This window comes from Sinocyclocheilus anshuiensis, unplaced genomic scaffold (assembly GCF_001515605.1).
Source record: "Sinocyclocheilus anshuiensis isolate Anshui unplaced genomic scaffold, SAMN03320099.WGS_v1.1 scaffold2198, whole genome shotgun sequence".
NCBI lineage: Eukaryota > Metazoa > Chordata > Actinopteri > Cypriniformes > Cyprinidae > Sinocyclocheilus > Sinocyclocheilus anshuiensis.
Window position 1 is genome coordinate 382,508 of NW_015560625.1, and position 6,546 is coordinate 389,053.

General features: G+C 48.8%; 1 protein-coding gene across 1 annotated transcript in view; it reads left to right on the plus strand.

The window, feature by feature from the left end:
• The window catches only part of LOC107681920 (receptor-type tyrosine-protein phosphatase mu), a 250,840-nt gene that overhangs the window by 196,922 nt on the left and 47,372 nt on the right, over nt 1-6,546 (plus strand). The gene's annotated exons all lie outside the window — the stretch shown is intronic.

Sequence of the window (6,546 nt, forward strand, 5' to 3'; positions counted from 1 at the left end):
TATATAGTACAGTTCTTTAAATGTCTGTAATCACAAAATAAAATAAAAATCTAAGTTTATTAAAATGCCAAGAAAACACATGATCAATGTATAATTTGAAATCTTTTTTTTTTTGTCCCCCTTAATCACTGTTTTTAAGAATGTACAGTTCTTGAAACATCTGGAATCACAAAATCATAGTAAAAAATAAATTAAAATAAAATAAAACGTCATAATTACAGAAGAAACACTGGAGGTGATATATTAGCGTATATGAGGGAGTTTTCATGTATTGTGTTGGACGGGGTCAAAGAGGTTGAGAAGCACTGATCTTCATCATCATCATCATCATCCTCCTCATTCACTCCTATCACGTCTCCTCTCTCCTCTCCCCTGGTTCTCCCATCACCTCCTCTCGTCTCCTGTCCTTCATGTTCGTGAGGTTCTGTCTGCTGTATTATAGATGAAGATGTCAGGCACACAGTGACAGAAACACACCTGGCCTTTGTGAAGCCTCCAGGGTTCATATAATGAAGTGTGTGTGTGAGAGAGAGAGAGTGTGAGTGTGAGTGTGAGTGTGAAAGTGAGTGTGAGAGTGTGTGAGTGTGAGTGTGAGAGTGAGTGAGTGAGAGTGTGTGAGTGTGAGAGTGAGTGTGAGAGTGAGTGTGTGAGTGAGAGAGTGAGTGTGTGAGAGTGAGTGTGAGAGAGTGAGAGTGAGTGTGAGAGTGTGAGTGAGAGTGAGAGAGTGTGAGAGTGTGTGAGTGAGTGAGAGTGAGAGAGTGAGAGTGTGAGTGTGTGAGTGAGAGTGAGAGAGTGAGTGTGAGTGAGAGTGAGAGTGAGTAAGAGAGTGAGAGTGAGTGTGTGAGTGAGAGTGTGTGAGTGTGAGAGTGAGTGTGTGAGTGAGTGTGAGAGTGAGTGTGTGAGTGAGTGTGTGAGAGTGAGTGTGTGAGAGAGAGAGTGTGAGAGTGTGAGTGTGAGAGTGAGTGAGTGAGAGTGAGAGAGTGTGAGAGTGTGTGAGTGAGAGTGAGAGTGAGTAAGAGAGTGAGTGTGAGAGAGAGAGAGAGAGAGAGAGAGAGAGAGAGAGAGAGAGAGAGAGAGAGAGAGAGAGAGAGAGAGAGAGAGAGAGAGAGAGAGAGAGAGAGAGAGAGAGAGAGAGAGAGAGAGAGAGAGAGAGAGAGAGAGAGAGAGAGAGAGAGAGAGAGAGAGAGAGAGAGAGAGAGAGAGAGAGAGAGAGAGAGAGAGAGAGAGAGAGAGAGAGAGAGAGAGAGAGAGAGAGAGAGAGAGAGAGAGAGAGAGAGAGAGAGAGAGAGAGAGAGAGAGAGAGAGAGAGAGAGAGAGAGAGAGAGAGAGAGAGAGAGAGAGAGAGAGAGAGAGAGAGAGAGAGAGAGAGAGAGAGAGAGAGAGAGAGAGAGAGAGAGAGAGAGAGAGAGAGAGAGAGAGAGAGAGAGAGAGAGAGAGAGAGAGAGAGAGAGAGAGAGAGAGAGAGAGAGAGAGAGAGAGAGAGAGAGAGAGAGAGAGAGAGAGAGAGAGAGAGAGAGAGAGAGAGAGAGAGAGAGAGAGAGAGAGAGAGAGAGAGAGAGAGAGAGAGAGAGAGAGAGAGAGAGAGAGAGAGAGAGAGAGAGAGAGAGAGAGAGAGAGAGAGAGAGAGAGAGAGAGAGAGAGAGAGAGAGAGAGAGAGAGAGAGAGAGAGAGAGAGAGAGAGAGAGAGAGAGAGAGAGAGAGAGAGAGAGAGAGAGAGAGAGAGAGAGAGAGAGAGAGAGAGAGAGAGAGAGAGAGAGAGAGAGAGAGAGAGAGAGAGAGAGAGAGAGAGAGAGAGAGAGAGAGAGAGAGAGAGAGAGAGAGAGAGAGAGAGAGAGAGAGAGAGAGAGAGAGAGAGAGAGAGAGAGAGAGAGAGAGAGAGAGAGAGAGAGAGAGAGAGAGAGAGAGAGAGAGAGAGAGAGAGAGAGAGAGAGAGAGAGAGAGAGAGAGAGAGAGAGAGAGAGAGAGAGAGAGAGAGAGAGAGAGAGAGAGAGAGAGAGAGAGAGAGAGAGAGAGAGAGAGAGAGAGAGAGAGAGAGAGAGAGAGAGAGAGAGAGAGAGAGAGAGAGAGAGAGAGAGAGAGAGAGAGAGAGAGAGAGAGAGAGAGAGAGAGAGAGAGAGAGAGAGAGAGAGAGAGAGAGAGAGAGAGAGAGAGAGAGAGAGAGAGAGAGAGAGAGAGAGAGAGAGAGAGAGAGAGAGAGAGAGAGAGAGAGAGAGAGAGAGAGAGAGAGAGAGAGAGAGAGAGAGAGAGAGAGAGAGAGAGAGAGAGAGAGAGAGAGAGAGAGAGAGAGAGAGAGAGAGAGAGAGAGAGAGAGAGAGAGAGAGAGAGAGAGAGAGAGAGAGAGAGAGAGAGAGAGAGAGAGAGAGAGAGAGAGAGAGAGAGAGAGAGAGAGAGAGAGAGAGAGAGAGAGAGAGAGAGAGAGAGAGAGAGAGAGAGAGAGAGAGAGAGAGAGAGAGAGAGAGAGAGAGAGAGAGAGAGAGAGAGAGAGAGAGAGAGAGAGAGAGAGAGAGAGAGAGAGAGAGAGAGAGAGAGAGAGAGAGAGAGAGAGAGAGAGAGAGAGAGAGAGAGAGAGAGAGAGAGAGAGAGAGAGAGAGAGAGAGAGAGAGAGAGAGAGAGAGAGAGAGAGAGAGAGAGAGAGAGAGAGAGAGAGAGAGAGAGAGAGAGAGAGAGAGAGAGAGAGAGAGAGAGAGAGAGAGAGAGAGAGAGAGAGAGAGAGAGAGAGAGAGAGAGAGAGAGAGAGAGAGAGAGAGAGAGAGAGAGAGAGAGAGAGAGAGAGAGAGAGAGAGAGAGAGAGAGAGAGAGAGAGAGAGAGAGAGAGAGAGAGAGAGAGAGAGAGAGAGAGAGAGAGAGAGAGAGAGAGAGAGAGAGAGAGAGAGAGAGAGAGAGAGAGAGAGAGAGAGAGAGAGAGAGAGAGAGAGAGAGAGAGAGAGAGAGAGAGAGAGAGAGAGAGAGAGAGAGAGAGAGAGAGAGAGAGAGAGAGAGAGAGAGAGAGAGAGAGAGAGAGAGAGAGAGAGAGAGAGAGAGAGAGAGAGAGAGAGAGAGAGAGAGAGAGAGAGAGAGAGAGAGAGAGAGAGAGAGAGAGAGAGAGAGAGAGAGAGAGAGAGAGAGAGAGAGAGAGAGAGAGAGAGAGAGAGAGAGAGAGAGAGAGAGAGAGAGAGAGAGAGAGAGAGAGAGAGAGAGAGAGAGAGAGAGAGAGAGAGAGAGAGAGAGAGAGAGAGAGAGAGAGAGAGAGAGAGAGAGAGAGAGAGAGAGAGAGAGAGAGAGAGAGAGAGAGAGAGAGAGAGAGAGAGAGAGAGAGAGAGAGAGAGAGAGAGAGAGAGAGAGAGAGAGAGAGAGAGAGAGAGAGAGAGAGAGAGAGAGAGAGAGAGAGAGAGAGAGAGAGAGAGAGAGAGAGAGAGAGAGAGAGAGAGAGAGAGAGAGAGAGAGAGAGAGAGAGAGAGAGAGAGAGAGAGAGAGAGAGAGAGAGAGAGAGAGAGAGAGAGAGAGAGAGAGAGAGAGAGAGAGAGAGAGAGAGAGAGAGAGAGAGAGAGAGAGAGAGAGAGAGAGAGAGAGAGAGAGAGAGAGAGAGAGAGAGAGAGAGAGAGAGAGAGAGAGAGAGAGAGAGAGAGAGAGAGAGAGAGAGAGAGAGAGAGAGAGAGAGAGAGAGAGAGAGAGAGAGAGAGAGAGAGAGAGAGAGAGAGAGAGAGAGAGAGAGAGAGAGAGAGAGAGAGAGAGAGAGAGAGAGAGAGAGAGAGAGAGAGAGAGAGAGAGAGAGAGAGAGAGAGAGAGAGAGAGAGAGAGAGAGAGAGAGAGAGAGAGAGAGAGAGAGAGAGAGAGAGAGAGAGAGAGAGAGAGAGAGAGAGAGAGAGAGAGAGAGAGAGAGAGAGAGAGAGAGAGAGAGAGAGAGAGAGAGAGAGAGAGAGAGAGAGAGAGAGAGAGAGAGAGAGAGAGAGAGAGAGAGAGAGAGAGAGAGAGAGAGAGAGAGAGAGAGAGAGAGAGAGAGAGAGAGAGAGAGAGAGAGAGAGAGAGAGAGAGAGAGAGAGAGAGAGAGAGAGAGAGAGAGAGAGAGAGAGAGAGAGAGAGAGAGAGAGAGAGAGAGAGAGAGAGAGAGAGAGAGAGAGAGAGAGAGAGAGAGAGAGAGAGAGAGAGAGAGAGAGAGAGAGAGAGAGAGAGAGAGAGAGAGAGAGAGAGAGAGAGAGAGAGAGAGAGAGAGAGAGAGAGAGAGAGAGAGAGAGAGAGAGAGAGAGAGAGAGAGAGAGAGAGAGAGAGAGAGAGAGAGAGAGAGAGAGAGAGAGAGAGAGAGAGAGAGAGAGAGAGAGAGAGAGAGAGAGAGAGAGAGAGAGAGAGAGAGAGAGAGAGAGAGAGAGAGAGAGAGAGAGAGAGAGAGAGAGAGAGAGAGAGAGAGAGAGAGAGAGAGAGAGAGAGAGAGAGAGAGAGAGAGAGAGAGAGAGAGAGAGAGAGAGAGAGAGAGAGAGAGAGAGAGAGAGAGAGAGAGAGAGAGAGAGAGAGAGAGAGAGAGAGAGAGAGAGAGAGAGAGAGAGAGAGAGAGAGAGAGAGAGAGAGAGAGAGAGAGAGAGAGAGAGAGAGAGAGAGAGAGAGAGAGAGAGAGAGAGAGAGAGAGAGAGAGAGAGAGAGAGAGAGAGAGAGAGAGAGAGAGAGAGAGAGAGAGAGAGAGAGAGAGAGAGAGAGAGAGAGAGAGAGAGAGAGAGAGAGAGAGAGAGAGAGAGAGAGAGAGAGAGAGAGAGAGAGAGAGAGAGAGAGAGAGAGAGAGAGAGAGAGAGAGAGAGAGAGAGAGAGAGAGAGAGAGAGAGAGAGAGAGAGAGAGAGAGAGAGAGAGAGAGAGAGAGAGAGAGAGAGAGAGAGAGAGAGAGAGAGAGAGAGAGAGAGAGAGAGAGAGAGAGAGAGAGAGAGAGAGAGAGAGAGAGAGAGAGAGAGAGAGAGAGAGAGAGAGAGAGAGAGAGAGAGAGAGAGAGAGAGAGAGAGAGAGAGAGAGAGAGAGAGAGAGAGAGAGAGAGAGAGAGAGAGAGAGAGAGAGAGAGAGAGAGAGAGAGAGAGAGAGAGAGAGAGAGAGAGAGAGAGAGAGAGAGAGAGAGAGAGAGAGAGAGAGAGAGAGAGAGAGAGAGAGAGAGAGAGAGAGAGAGAGAGAGAGAGAGAGAGAGAGAGAGAGAGAGAGAGAGAGAGAGAGAGAGAGAGAGAGAGAGAGAGAGAGAGAGAGAGAGAGAGAGAGAGAGAGAGAGAGAGAGAGAGAGAGAGAGAGAGAGAGAGAGAGAGAGAGAGAGAGAGAGAGAGAGAGAGAGAGAGAGAGAGAGAGAGAGAGAGAGAGAGAGAGAGAGAGAGAGAGAGAGAGAGAGAGAGAGAGAGAGAGAGAGAGAGAGAGAGAGAGAGAGAGAGAGAGAGAGAGAGAGAGAGAGAGAGAGAGAGAGAGAGAGAGAGAGAGAGAGAGAGAGAGAGAGAGAGAGAGAGAGAGAGAGAGAGAGAGAGAGAGAGAGAGAGAGAGAGAGAGAGAGAGAGAGAGAGAGAGAGAGAGAGAGAGAGAGAGAGAGAGAGAGAGAGAGAGAGAGAGAGAGAGAGAGAGAGAGAGAGAGAGAGAGAGAGAGAGAGAGAGAGAGAGAGAGAGAGAGAGAGAGAGAGAGAGAGAGAGAGAGAGAGAGAGAGAGAGAGAGAGAGAGAGAGAGAGAGAGAGAGAGAGAGAGAGAGAGAGAGAGAGAGAGAGAGAGAGAGAGAGAGAGAGAGAGAGAGAGAGAGAGAGAGAGAGAGAGAGAGAGAGAGAGAGAGAGAGAGAGAGAGAGAGAGAGAGAGAGAGAGAGAGAGAGAGAGAGAGAGAGAGAGAGAGAGAGAGAGAGAGAGAGAGAGAGAGAGAGAGAGAGAGAGAGAGAGAGAGAGAGAGAGAGAGAGAGAGAGTGTGAGAGTGTGAGTGTGAGAGTGAGAGTGTGTGAGTGTGAGAGAGTGAGAGTGAGAGAGTGTGAGTGTGAGTGTGAGTGTGAGTGTGTGAGTGAGAGTGAGAGAGTGAGTGTGTGAGTGAGAGTGAGAGTGAGTAAGAGAGTGAGTGTGAGAGTGAGTGTGTGAGTGAGAGTGAGAGAGTGAGTGTGTGAGTGAGAGTGAGAGTGAGTAAGAGAGTGAGTGTGAGAGTGAGTGTGTGAGTGAGAGTGAGAGAGTGAGTGTGTGAGTGAGAGTGAGAGTGAGTAAGAGAGTGAGTGTGAGAGTGAGTGTGTGAGTGAGAGTGAGAGAGTGAGTGTGTGAGTGAGAGTGAGAGTGAGTAAGAGAGTGAGTGTGAGAGTGAGTGTGTGAGTGAGAGTGTGTGAGTGTGAGAGTCAGTGTGTGAGTGAGTGTGAGAGTGAGAGTGAGTGTGTGAGTGAGAGAGTGAGTGTGTGAGTGAGAGTGAGAGTGAGTAAGAGAGTGAGTGTGAGAGTGAGTGTGTGAGTGAGAGTGTGTGAGTGTGAGAGTCAGTGTGTGAGTGAGTGTGAGAGTGAGAGTGAGTGTGTGAGTGAGAGAGTGAGTGTGTGAGTGAGAGAGAGAGTGAGTGAGTGAGTGAGAGAGTGAGTGAGTGAGTGAGAGAGAGAGAGTGAGTGT